Source organism: Schistocerca piceifrons, chromosome 7 (genome assembly GCF_021461385.2).
Source record: "Schistocerca piceifrons isolate TAMUIC-IGC-003096 chromosome 7, iqSchPice1.1, whole genome shotgun sequence".
NCBI classification, from domain to species: Eukaryota; Metazoa; Arthropoda; class Insecta; order Orthoptera; family Acrididae; genus Schistocerca; species Schistocerca piceifrons.
Genome location: NC_060144.1, coordinates 192,627,189 through 192,642,461, shown reverse-complemented (window position 1 = coordinate 192,642,461; position 15,273 = coordinate 192,627,189).

The window sequence follows — 15,273 nt, the reverse complement described above, 5'->3', positions numbered from 1 at the left end:
ACTAGTTGATGCCTGGTCGCCTTGAAATATCTCACAGTTCTTCAAGTAAGTTAATCATAGTAATTTTATTTTGGGTTTTGAAACTAATATGTTGAAAATAAAAACCCTACACTTCATTTTATGGGGCACAAGCAATATTCTCAGCCCATGATCAGTATACACTGAAAGTATTGTTGTTGTTGTGGTCTTCAGTCCAGAGACCAGTTTGATGCATCTCTCCATGCTACTCTATCCTCAGTAAGCTTCATCATCTCCCAGTACCTACTGCAACCTACACCCTTCTGTATCTGTTCAGTGTATTCATCTCTTGGTCTCCCTCATCGATTTTTACCCTCCACACTTCCCTCCAATACTAAATTGGTGATCCCTTGATGCCTCAGAATATGCCCTACCAGCCGATCCCTTCTTCTAGTCAAGTTGTGCCACAAATTTCTCTTCTCTCCAATTCTATTCAATATCTCTCCAATTCTATTCAATACCTCCTCATTAGTTATGTGATCTATCCATCTAATCTTCAGCATTCTTCTGAAGCACCACATTTCTAAAGCTTCTATTCTCTTCTTGTCTAAACTACTTATCGTCCACATTTCACTTCCATACATGGCTACACTTCATACAAATACTTTCAGAAGCGACTTCCTGACACTTAAATCTATACACAATGTTAACAAATTTCTCTTCTTCAGAAACGCTTTCCCTGCCATTGCCAGTCTACATTTTATATCCTATCTACTTCGACCATCATTAGTTATTTTGCTCCCCAAATAGCAAAACTCCTTTACCACTTTAAGTGTCTCATTTCCTAATCTAATTCCGGCATCACCACCTCATTTAATTCGACTACATTCCATTATCCTCGTTTTGCTTTTGTTGATGTTCATCTTGCATCCTCCTTTCAAGACACTGACCATTCCGTTCAACTGCTCTTCCGGGTCCTTTGCTGTCTCTGACAGAATTACAATGTCATCGGCGAACCTCAAAGTTTTTATTTCTTCTCCATGGATTTTTATACCTACTCCGAATTTTTCTTTTGTTTCCTTTACTGCTTGCTCAATATACAGATTGAATAACATTGGCGATAGGCTACAACCCTGTCTCACTCCCTTCCCAACCACTGCTTCCCTTTCATGTCCCTCGACTCTTATAACTGCCATCTGATTTCTGTACAAATTGTAAATAGCCTTTCGCTCCCTGTATTTTACCCCTGCCATCTTTAGAATTTGAAAGAGAGTATTCCAGTCAACATTGTCAAAAGCTTTCTCTAAGTCTACAAATGCTAGAAACGTAGGTTTGTCTTTCCTCAATCTATTTTCTAAGATAAGTCGTAGGGTCAGTATTGCCTCACATGTTCCAATATTTCTATGGAATCCAAACTGATCTTCCCTGAGGTCGGCTTCTACCAGTTCTTCCACTCGCCTGTAAAGAATTCGTGCTATATTTTGCTGCTGTGGCTTATTAAACTGATAGTTCGGTAATTTTCACATCTGTCAACACCTGCTTTCTTTGGGATTGGAATTATTATATTTTTCTTGAATTCTGAGGGTATTTCGCCTGTCTCATACATCTTGCACACTAGACGGTAAAGTTTTGTTAGGCCTGGCTCTCCGAAGGCTATCATTAGTTCTAATGGGATGTTGTCTACTCCTGGGGCCTTGTTTCGACTTAGGTCTTTCAGTGCTCTGTCAAACTCTTCACGTGGTATCATACCTCCTATTTCATCTTCATCTACATTCTCATCCATTTCTATAATATTGTCCTCAAGAACATCGCCCTTGTATAGACCCTTTATATACTCCTTCCACCTTTCTGCTTTCCCTTCTTTGCTTAGTACTGGGTTTCCATCTGAGCTCCTGAATTTCATACATGTCGTTTTCTTTTCTCCAAAGGTTTCTTTAATTTTCCTGTAGGCAGTATCTATCTTACCCCTAGTGAGATAAGCCTCTACATCCTTACATTTGTCCTCTAGCGCTGGCTAGAGTGGCCGAGCGGTTCTAGGCGCTACAGTCTGGAACTGCACGACCGCTACGGTCGCAGGTTCGAATCCTGCCTCGGGCATAGATGTGTGCAATGTTCTTAGGTTAGTTAGGTTTAAGGAGATCTAAGTCCTAGGGGACTGATGGCTTCAGAAGTTAAGGCCCATAGTGCTCAGAGCCATTTTATCCTCTAGCCATCCCTGCTTAGCCATTTTGCACTTCCTGTCGATCTCATTTTTGAGATGTTAGTATTCCTTTTTGCCTGCTTCATTTACTGCATTTTTGTATTTTCTCCTTTCATCAATAACATTCAATATCTCTTCTGTTACCCAAGGATTTCTATTAACCCTCGTCTTTTTTACCTATTTGATCCTCTGCTACCTTTACTATTTCGTCTCTCAAAGCTACCCATTCTTCTCCTACTGTATTTCTTTCCCCCATTCCTGTCAATCGTTCCCTAATGCTCTCCCTGCAGCTCTCTACAACCTCTGGTTCTTTCAGTTTATCCAGGTCCCATCTCCTCAATTTCCCACCTTTTTGCAGTTTCTTCAGCTTTAATCTACAGATTGTGGTCTATAGATTGTGGTCAGAGTCCACATCTGCCCCTGGAAATGTCTTTCAATTTAAAACCGGGTTCCTGAATCTCTGTCTTACCATTACATAATCTATCTGATACCTTCCAGTATCTCCAGGCTTCTTCCATGTGTACAACCTTCTTTCATGCTTCTTGAACCAAGAGTTAGCTATGATTACATTATGCTCTGTGCAAAATTCTACGAGGCAGCTTCCTCTTTCATTCCTCACTCCTATTCCATATTCACCTACCATGTTTCCTTCTCTTCCTTTTCCTACTGTCGAGTTCGTCACCCATGACTATTAAACTTTGGTCTCCCTTCACTATCTGAATGATTTCTTTTCTCACATCATACATTTCATCAATCTGTTTATCATCTGCGGAGCTAGTTGGCATTTAAACTTGTACTATTGTGGTAGGCGTGGGGTTCATATCTATCTTGGTCACAATAATGCGTTCACTATCCTGCTTGTAGTAGCTTACCTGCATTCATATTCATTATTAAACCTATTCCTGCATTACCCCTATTTGATTTTGTATTTATAACTCTGTATTCACCTGACCAGAAGTCTTGTTCTTCCTGCCACCGAACTGCACTAATTCCCAGTATATCTAACTTTAAACTATCCATTTCCCTTTTTAAATTTTCTAACCTAGCTGCCTGATTAAGTGATCTGACATTCCACACTCTGATCTGTAGAACGCATTTTCTTTCTCCTGATAACAACGTCCTCCTGAGTAGTCCCCGCCTGGAGATCCACACAGGGGACTATTTTACCTCCGTAATATTTTACTCAAGAGGACGTCATCATCATTTATCCACACAGTAAAGCTGCATGCCCTCGGGAAAAATTACGGCCGTAGTTTCCCCTTGCTTGCAGCTGTTCGCAGTACCAGCACAGCAAGGCCATTGTGGTTAGTGTTACGAGGTTAGTGTTACAGGGCCAGAGTAGTCAATCATCCAGATTGTTGCCCCTGCAACTACTGAAAAGGCTGCTGCCCCTCTTCAGGAACCACACGTTTGTCTGGCCTCTCAACAGATACTCCTCTGTTGTGGTTGCACCTACAGTACGGTTATCTGTATTGCTGAGGTGCACACCTCCCCACCAATGGCAAGGTTCATGGGAGGGGAGGGGGTGAAAGTATTAAGTTAAATTCTGAAAGTATTAAGTTTTATATAATCTCTTCTACCCACATGAAACAAATTATATAGAACAAATAAAAACTTAGTTGAATTAAAATAGTCTTGTTTGCAACTTATTGTTTTATTAACAATGTGTTTCACCTTCATGGCATAGGTTTTGTAGTGTCAGACCAGTCTGTACGTATGCTATTTGCTGTGAAGAGATGGCGACACCTCTAGTTATGACTCAATCTGTAAGACTATTCCCTAGGAATCCGAACCTATAAGCCTCAGACACTGGGATCCCAAGAATCATAACATTACATGCATTTTTATGTTGCAGTGTCTTACGAGAAAGACAAAGAAATGCTTCAAGAAGTTCTTGAGACATGGATGTGTACCATTTTATGGGTTGTAGTTCACACCTGTACTCTTGCAAATCACTGAAATACAAATACTTTCAGAAACGACTTCCTGACGCTTAAATCAATACTCGATGTTAACAACACTCCTAGCGACTTTCATTATTCTTACACCTAAAATCTGTCCATGGTGGTTAACACTTCAACGATGATGACGAGCTGAAAGAACATGTTACCACATGGTTGAATACACAGGTGGCAACCTTCTATGAAGAAGGCATACAAAAACTTGTGCCACGCTATGACAAGTGCCCAAAAAATTTCGGAAGCCATGTAGAAAAGTAGTTTAACAGTTGGAGATTTTTGCACAATAAATATTTTTTCTGTATTTGTGCACATTTGTTTTATATAACCAAATGGAACTTAATTTGTGGACATACCTCATATTTCTAGATTCTTCACTTATCATATACTGATTCTACCTGTAAGTCATCATCGTCAAGCATCAACCAGTCCAGATTTTTCAGCATTACCCTGGCACATTCCCATGGTTCAAACAAACCTATGATCATTCAGGCTGTCCTTTGTGTTCAGTGATCCATTTGTCCTATTTTGCATGTATCTTACACTTGAGCAACTTTCTAAGATCAGATTGACTGCATTTTGCCAGTATCTTAAAAATTAACTTAATTATTCCATGTGCATTTTCTACATTGCACTTCATTGTTCTAGTTTTTCATTTTAGGTCCCCAAGGATTTTTATGTACAGGTATTTATATGTGTGGACTGATTCCAATAGCAACTGATAGTCATAAGATCCCATATTTTTGTGAAGTGCACAGTTTCACACATGAGCATTTAAAGTGGGTTGCTAATTTTCCACCACTTAGTCCTCTTATGATCTGATTACATATTCATGCAACAGTTTTTTCAGATTGTATGTCACTATATAATATCATCTCCAGAAAGACAGTGGTTACTATTGACTGGTAATCATTAAGATACAATGTGAACAGCAAGAGTCCAACGTACCTTTCTAGTGGACACCTGTAGTTATTTCATCAGCTGATGATTTCCAAATTATATACTGTATTCTCCCTACCAAGAAATACTTGATCCAGTTACGAATCTTGTGTGTCCGCTGACTCCTGTATAAGAACTTCTGAAATCCAGGAAGAAATGGATTCAAAGCATAGGAGAGAAAAAACCATAGAAGGTGCCTAATATAATGGAGTGTAACATTTTCGAGCAAGAAATTCAGCTGTAAAAAATGAGTAGAAGTTATTCTTATTTGCAAGATAAGCATCAGTATGTTACCTTTAATATGTATCACAAGGAAAGTTCTGCCAGAATGTAATTTGGGAGAGAGGAAGACAATTCACTGAATAGCACAGGGCTCAGCATAATGTAGGTGCACAGGTTTTCGCACACATTTGTGTGTGTGTGAGTGGCGGGGGTAAGGGGGGGGGGGCGGATTTCTGCTTTAGCTCATCAAATGATTTCTTCCGAATGCTAGCAGAGTTTTTATTTTCTTTTGTGTATACTTCACGATAACTCAATGCTTCAGCTATTCAGTGTACTAGTCCATAATATTTGCACTTTTCATACAGAGTCTAGTGTAATATCATGGTCAAGTTAACATCACAGCACAGATATATTCTGTAAAGCAAAATGGTCAAATGAAGGCTTGAAGTAAATTGGGATCTAAGGAATAGTGTTTATACTTTAGTTACAAATTTAAAAGTACTAACAGTAATAGCAGATTTATATATTTGAGTGTGCTCAATCACTAAAAATATACAAATTGAGCAAGAACAGTTAAAAATATGCAAAACTCAGGACATCCAGTAATTCTTGTGTTCAAGTATCTGACCTAACGTAGTCTGTAAGCACCTGATGCAGCTTACACATCTTTTTACGAATTTTTGTACTGGATAATATCTAATTGTAGGCTACATACTGGTTAGTGGTGGGCAGGAAATCGCGTATCTGTTAGAAATCACAGTGACTGAGAAGTCACAGATATCACAGTAGCAACTTTACAGAATCTAACTGCGATTTCAGTCACAGTTAGCAGTCGCAAGTAGCATTTCACATTGAAAGACGTGAGCCATCTATTGGTCGAATTTAGCACTGCTTTCTGCGATTTCAGTGACAAGTCGCAACTAAGAGTCGCAAGTAGCAACTAGAAAGCGCGGTTAACAGTGCCATCTGTGGGTCAAAGTTCGTACTACGTCCATCTCTGCGGTACGCTATGGAGTCTAACTGCGATTTCCGTGACAAGTCGCAACTAAGAGTCGCAAGTAGCAACTAAAAAGCGCGGTTAACAGTGCCATCTGTGGGTCAAAGTTCGTACTACGTCCATCTCTGCGATACGCTATGGAGTCTAACTGCGATTTCCGTGACAAGTCGCAACTAAGAGTCGCAAGTAGCAACTAGAAAGCGCGGTTAACAGTGCCATCTGTGGGTCAAAGTTCGTACTACGTCCATCTCTGCGGTACGCTATGGAGTCTAACTGCGATTTCCGTGGCAAGTCGCAATTAAGAGTCGCAAGTAGCAACTAAAAAACGCAGTTAGCACTGCCATCTGTTGAGCAAAGTTCATACTACGCTATTCGCTACCGAGTCAAACTGCGATTTCTGTGACAAATCGCAACTAAGAGTCGCAAGTAGCAACTAAAAAGCGCAGTTAACATACTTCTCCTAGTGTCATCTGTTGACCGACGTATGTACGTTATGAGAGCCTTGTGCCTCACGAGATCGATGTGCTGTGTGTGCATGTGAAGGGCTTATTTCAATAGTGGTACAAGTCCATTTTTGTTAATTTTGAGATATAGAGTCGTAAAGTTAAATGAGTGCTGAAAAATCTGCAGTTGAGATACCAGAAATATTCACCATATGGCTTCTTGCTAGAGATGAGCCTTTATTTATGTTTGTTTGGATCACTAATTTCAGAAGCATTATAGACAGAAAAGTGTAGGTAATGGACTTGTACCACTATTGAAATAAGCCCTTCATATTATATGACGACATGCACATTCAGCATCAGTTATGTTTGGTCAAATACTGCTGTGACTCTGAATGTATTATATTAATAAGAAGCGACATTGCCTTTTTCTCCTGAAAATATCGAGTAACGTAACAAATGTGTTTGATTCTGCTTCCAATATGACAGTTTTGGTTAATACTCCACATGCCTACAGGACTTTGCAATGTTAACACAGCAGAACTCGGACATCTGTATAAGTGTAGAGAAATGAAAACAGTCATATGAATGCCTCACAGTTCAAGACTCGGGAGAAAAGTTTTACACCTGGTGTTCTACATGGCAACTTCACACACAAGAACTTTTTGCCGACACTACTACCACCTACATAAGTAAGCTTTTCCTGTGTCACTTTCAAGTAATGCACTTAAGCTATTCCTGATTTAACTGGAAGATCTGTACTTCCCACTTTCATATCAACAGCCTCAAAATGCATATTGTAGACTTCGGGATATGTTACAGGTCAGTGTCACACCAAGATTGTGGAGAAAGGGGGGGGGGGGGCATGTCACTCTCCAACAAGTGTTTACCAATAAATAAGTGGGGGAAAATTACGGGTATAGGACGGCTTAACATGTGGAAAATGAGATTTTTATTATTCACTCAATGTATTTAACATTTATTATTCCTTTAAAATCGCACAACAACTTCAATAAAACACTTTAATCAGTCATACACTTATTTCATAATTATTTCACTTTTAAACTGCAAATCCTCTAAGAGCTGTCTTGAATCTTCACGAGTCTCTCTCAACAGCCTTGATGTGGATAGATATGTACAGCAACCAGTAATCAGTCAGAACTGCGTCTGCAAAAACACAAGGATTATTAAACAATTTTTGCTGTCACTAATTACTAGAAATATAATTGACAGAGTAGATTGCTAATATTTGCTATATCACATTTGCTAATATTTGCTATATCACATTCGCAAGAACGATCTCACTGAGGTAATTAAGTCCATCAAAACGCTTAGAAACTAACCTGTCGTCTGACGAAAACGGTCTAAAGACTGGCAATTTCTTCAGATCTGTTGACAATGATATTTTGAATTATCACTTTACTGAGTGACTGAAATGTAGTTCAGGTACCTATGAACATAACAATATGTTAGAATTCATTTTCTAAACACGAACTATTACGGTACTGTGCGGCTACTTACATATTAATTACACTATTAATATTTTCACAGTTGTTTCTTTAATACAAAATTAAAGCCAACGGAAGAATAAACGTAAAACATACTTACCAATGACAGGTTTGTTGAGATGCAATTTTCTGTGTGGACAGATGTAACTTTTTCATACGGTGGTACGTCGCAGCAATCGCAGGAGTCACAGAAATCGCAGAAGTAGCAGAAGTCACAGAAATCGCAGAAGTAGCAGAAGTCACAGAAATCGCAGAAGTAGCAGAAGTCGCAGAAGTAGCAGAAGTCGCAGAAATCGCGGAAGTAGCAGTGGCGGAGGGATACGCGACTTAGGTTCCTTAACTGCGACTCTTAACTGCGACAAATCACAGTTAAGAATAACAGATACTGAAAAGTAGCATTCACAGAAATCACTGATATCGGAAAATCGCAGTTTAGCCCATCACTAATACTGGTCAACTTAAGAAAAACCAAGTTCATTAATACAGCACTGTTGAAACAGTGATACAGTCACATTGAAATACTAGAAAATATTAATATAGCTTGAATTTTAAGATGTGGTACACTCATGAATCAATTTTTCCAAAATTTGAACATACAGTAAAACCCCGCTTTTACACTTTTCAATGGACTTGAAAAAATGGCGTAAACTGCGGGAAAATGTAAAATGGCTTTTTTTTTTTTTTTTTTACTGATTTTGTATGGGGGCCCCTTTCCATTTTCGTAGTTTTGTATGATATATGTAGAGAATAGGCAACAAAATACTCATTATGGAATGTTTATTATTTAATATAGGTTATCTGAGTTTAGTGGTATGTTTAGCTGGTGATAAGACTTTCACCGACACTTTATCACAACAAATCGCATTAAAAATGACGCAAACCACGCGACCGCCATGTTGATTTACGTGTTTGCAAAGCTAAAGTGATGCAGTTGGTAGCTTTAGTATTTATACTTGATGCCTATGAAAAGTGCAGGTCAAGTATATTCGGCATTAAAGATCTCTCTAAACTGCACCACTTTTAGTGTAACTTTCCTGCAAAAGTGATGTCAGCAGATGTATACAGTAGCGGCCATTTATCTTGCTGTCTTGGATTTTGTATATACAGGTGCGTGAAATATTGTAAAGTGCGTAAAATATGGCACTACACTACAGTTCAATCTGTCACTGCAGCCTTTATTTTACACTCACTGGCTTAGTCTGCTCCCAGCCAAACTCACACTTTCAAATCAACATAGACATCAAGGTTAAGATACAAACCGGTTTGTAACCACTGCCAAAATTACAGGAAAGGAAACTATACTACACTTAGGCATTTTAAGCATGGAATGGACAATGTCTTGAAAGGAGGATATAAGATGAACATCAACAAATGCAAAACGAGGATAATGGAATGCAGTCGATTTAAATCAGATGATGCAGAGGGAATAAGATTACGAAATGAGACGCTTAAAGTAGCAAATGAGTTTTGCTATTTGGGAACCAAAATAACTGATGATGGTCGATGTAGAGAAGTAATAAAATGTAGACTGGCAATGGCAAGGAAGGCGTTTCTGAAGAAGAGAAATTTGTTTACGTTGAGTATAGATTTAAGTGTCAGGAAATCTTTTCTGAAAGTATTTGTTTAGAGTGTAGCCATGTATGGAAGTGAAACGTGGACGATAAATAGTTTAGACACGGAGAGAATAGAAGCTTTCGAAAAGTGGTGCTACAGAAGAATGCTGAAGATCAGATGTGTAGATCATGTAACTCATGAGGAAGTACTGAACAGAATTGGGGAGAGCAGGAATTTATGGCACAACTTGACTAGAAGAAGGGATCGGTTGGTAGGACATGTTCTAAGGCATCAAGGGATCACCAATTTAGTATTGGAGGGCCGCATGGAGAGTAAAAATTGTGCAGGAAGACCAAGAGATGAATACACTAAGCAGATTCAGAAGGATGTAGGTTGCAGTAGTTACTCGGAGATGAAGCAGCTTGCACAGGATTGAGTAGCATGGAGAGGTGCATCAAACCAGACTCTGGCCTGAAGACCATGTCAGCCACAATACTGACATTTGATTTGGTTGGTCTATAATTGCGAAGTGAACGAATGAGTACAGTAGTTACTATGTTTTCGCAAATAGAAAAAAAAATTTGTTAAGTTCGTCTTGATTCCAAGTACATTAGCGACTTTCAGCGCCTTTTCACGCAACATCACAACGTTTACTGCAATATTCGACGCATGTGCTGTCTGAAACCAGTTCTTTGTAATTTCTTCCAGTTCTGCGTATTTCGAATAGCTAGCATATTTAAATTTGTTGGAGTTTGGCTCACTGTTTCTTACACTTTCCAAAACAGACACTCTGTTTTTCATGATAGTCTTCTGTTTAGATATGGGTATTCCAAAGCTCTGTGCTAATGCAACACATGTTCAACGGTGAGCTTCAACTCTATCCAGAATTTTGACTTTTCCTTCCATAGAAAGAGTTTTCCTGTCTCTTTTGGCAGGTACCAGCGTTTTCCAACTTAAAACTGCTACAGAAAAAAACAATATGAAAGAAACAACTAACCACAGAATTCATTCACTTCACACAAGGCTACGAACATGCTACACACAAACAAAGTAGCAAACACAAACTCTTTACACGGCAGTTGTCGAGAGTAACTATGTCGACTGAAATCCACTCACTTTGACTGTAGGACTAGGCTTGTCAGCTTTCCCAATGTTGTCAACCTTACATAGCAAACAGCACTGTACAGTGTGTATACGAACCACAAGGGAAACCACCGTATATTAGCAAGTTACAATTACTGGGAAATGGCTATCCTCTCTATGTGATCATAATCACAGTGTGAAGTTAACACTGAAACAATGTGGATACAATAAAGTAAGGGTACTACTTACTGTAGCACACAGTATCGACAGATAAAAGTTGGCATAAACTCGAAACAAATGAATCACGGTGTATACAACCAAGAACAACCAGGAGATCCGGGAATTTTTCATTGTTTTAGCTTTCAGTTAAATTTTTGTACAGTTTCTGTTGCTGTCTGTACTTGATCTTATCCCATAACAATTTTGCATGAAGTCTAGCGACCTGCACATTCTGATAGTCCTTACGCTGTTTCTAGATACGAATAACTACACTTAATTTTACAACTTCATCGTCAAAGCAGGTCTGTGTTGACGATTCAGATGAATCTGACACTGATATATGGAGAGTTGAAGTGGCTGCTTCTGTACCATAGGAGTGTTTTACAACTTCAGACGGATTGTCGAACCTTTGTGGCACTTTCCTCCTCATCGTCAGTTGAGGAGGCTATTTGGAATGTCAAACAATGAGATTAACTGTATTCCACGCTAGTCTATTATTGTCTGCAATCGTCAAGTCTGCATTCGTGAACTGGTTTCATTCGACGTGCAGCGGACAAAACTTAAGATGTTATAAAGGTAAACAGGGTATTTTTTCATAAGATCGTCTTCTCTGCTATTCACAGCCATTTCATGCCCCTAAAACGAAACATCAACCACCAATATTCATGTAATTTGCAAGTGAATCCTGACGATACAGTTAGTATATGTAGCCCTCAGGGTCATTAGGGAACCTATAAAAAAGATGTGATGTCTTCTTGTTTTTGATGGTATTCATTGCGCTACGCTACGCATCCATTTGTAAGAACCATTGTACAAACACTACTCGCTTTCGCGTCGAACTCAACAGTTTAACTTACTGGCCGCTTGGTGCACTAGGCAACAAAATCCAGGCGAAGTGTCGCGACTGTTACGTTAGACTGTGGTATATACCCTGTGAATTTTCCTCAGAAGTTGCACGTTCTTCCAGCTTCTATCGAAACAGTTACACCCATCAGCCACCACGCCGAGGTTGTGGTTGGCAGCGGCAGGGTTGAAATCACGATTTGTTCAGACTTAAAATTTGCTGAGTGGAGCACCCTGGTGTCAAGAAAGTGAACTGTGTAACCTATGTAAACACTAGTACTTAAAGACAAACGCAGTGCCTGCGTCATTTTATGTCAATCACGCTAGTTTTTTTCTCCACGTACATTATTTCAAAAAGCTTAAATCGCGGGAAAATTGCCGATAAGTTAATGTAAAAACAGGTGCGAATTAACATTGTGAACATAGGAAATCTGAAAGGAAGTCGTAAACGGCGGGAAAACGTTTGTTCTGGGAACATAAAAGCGGGGTTATACTGTAGTTTGTACATTGGCCTTCTTATGAGAATGAGATCACATGAGTGTGATTAGCATGATGACATACACTATGTGATCAGACGTATCTGGGCACTTGTCTGAAAATGACTTACAAGTTCGTGGCTTCCTCCATGGGTAATGCTGGGAATATGGCTGTGACCCCACCCTTAGCCTTGATGACAGCTTCCACTCTCGTGAGCATACATTTAATCAGGTGCTGGAAGATTTCTTGGGGAATGGCAGCCGATTCCTCACGGAGTGCTGCACTGAGATGAGGCATCGATGTCGGTCGGTGAGGCCTGGCATGAAGTCAGCTTTCCAAAACATCCCAAAAGTGTTCTGTAGGATTCGGGTCAGGATTCTGTGCAGGTCAGTCCATTACAGGGACATTATTGTCGTGTAACCACTCCGCTACAGGCCATGCATTGTGAAAAGCTGCTTGATCGTTTTGAAACATGCAGTCGCCATCCCCGAATTGCTGTTCAACAGTGGGAAGCAAGAAGATGCTTAAAACATGAATTTAGGCCTTTGCTGTGATAGTGTCATGCAAAACAACAACAGGTGCAAGTCCCCTTCATGAATAACACGACCACAGCATAACACCACCGCCTCTGAATTTTACTGTTGGCACTACACACGTCGACAAACGACGTTCACCAGGCATTTGCCATACCCACACCCTGCCATCGGATCGCCACATGGTGTACTGCGATTTGTCACTCCTCACAACGTTTTTCCACTGTTCAATTGCCCAACGTTTATGCTCCTTACACCAAGGGAGGCGTTATTTGGCATTTACTTGCGTGATGTGTGGCTTATGAGCAGCTGCTCAAGCATGAAATCCAAGTTTCCTCACTTCCCGCCTAACTCTCACAGTACTTGCAGTGGATCCTGATGCAGTTTGGAATTCCTGTGTGATGGTCTGGATAGCTGTCTGCTTATTACACATTATGACCCTATTCAGCAGTCTGTCAGTCAGCAGACAAGGTTGGCCTGTACACTTTTGTGTTGTACGTGTCCCTTCACTATCACATTGGAAACAGTACCTATGTATGTTTAGGTATGTGGAAACCTCTGTACAGCTGTATGACACAAGTGACACCCAATCACCTGACCATGTTCGAAGTCCGTGAGTTCCGCGGAGTGCCCCATTCTGCTCTCTCACGAAGTCTAAGGACTACTGAGGCCGCTGATATGGAGTACATGGCAGTAGGTGGCACCACAATGCACAAAAACTTATATTTTTGGGACTGTCCGGATACTTTTGGTCACATAATTGGAGGTATTGCTACCTCTGATACTTCCTTTTTGGTCACACCTTTGTTAAAAACATTGATTTCAGTCCATCATCTAAAATTCAGTGAAGGTCCTCTTAATCAGGATTTTGCCTGGTTTATTAGAAGTAACTTTTATCCATTAAAGTTTTGTAATGTTAACTTTCACTATCAAGAAAGGTTTTTTTTAACATCTATAATGAATTTTGTGTGTTCTGGAGCACTGCATTTAATCTTTTTAAGTTTTCCAGTAGTGGCAAATTCATTGTCATAATTTAGCAATGTGTCCCCTGACTAAGAATTTATGGTTTATCTCTGTGTACATTTTAATGGACGTTAAATATATATTTGTATTGTGTTCACAGCAGTTATCACTCCATGCTGCAAGTTTGTAGAATCAGTTTCTTTGACACTCTGAAAGACACAGGGAGCAACTTCATAACTTCCCCATCCGGATATTCCTTCATGCCACACATTCATCACATTGGAGTTATTCTGGAAATGGATACCAAGGTTGAAATTCGAAAACTGACCTTGGTAGTACATATTAGTATGAGCACCTTTTCTAAATCAAGTGCTACTCTAGAGGTACTAGAAATTTGATTTTTTTCCCTAGATTTCAAATTATGAAGTTTTAGTTTATTTCTGAACTCAGTTTTAGCTGTTCCAGACAATGCTGCAATTTGACAAGCTAACAAATCACATGCTGTACACGTCTCTTCTTGGTTGTTTAAAGGATAGTTTACTTTTAAAATGCTTATTACACATTAATGATATGATTATAATAGAGGGAAACATTCCACGTAGAAAAAATATATCTAAAAACAAAGATGATGCGACTCACCAAACGAAAGCGCTGGCAGGCCGACAGACACACAAACACACACACACACACACACACAAAACTCAAGCCCTCGCAACAAACTGCCGCCCCACCAGGAAAGAGGGAAAGACAAAAGGATGCGGGTTTCAAGGGAGAGGGCAAGGAGTCACTCCAATCCCGGGAGCGCAAAGACTCACCCTAGGGGGAAAAAAGGACGGGTATACACTCGCACACACACACACATATCCATCCACACATATACAGACACAAGCAGACATATTTGAAGACCACACATTAGATAACAGAAACAGTACTACAAAGTGCTGCCAGGATACTGTTTCTTAAAAGGCGCATACAAATCCTGCAAAAAATATTCTGTCCCAGAATCCTGCCTCCCACAGTTGCTTACACCCCCTGGAAATGATTGTATATGCTCATGAACAAGAGCGTTGTCATAATTAAATTTTTATAGACTGAGTTAACACTATTCTCAATTTTTACTAACAGCTGACACCTTTGACTGGATGCAGCAAAAGTTTTGCAGAAATTATTCTTACAAACTTCTACAATTTCCCCTTTGACATTTGGAACAGTATACATCATGATTGTTTGACATCTATTTTCTTAAGCACCTCCATATGTACCGCACCTGTGTCTTGCAACATGCTTAACTTGCATTGGGCCTAGAAGACTGTTTTGTTGTTTACAATGATCTAACTTATAAAAATCATCAAAGAGTGAATGTTTTTGGTCATAAG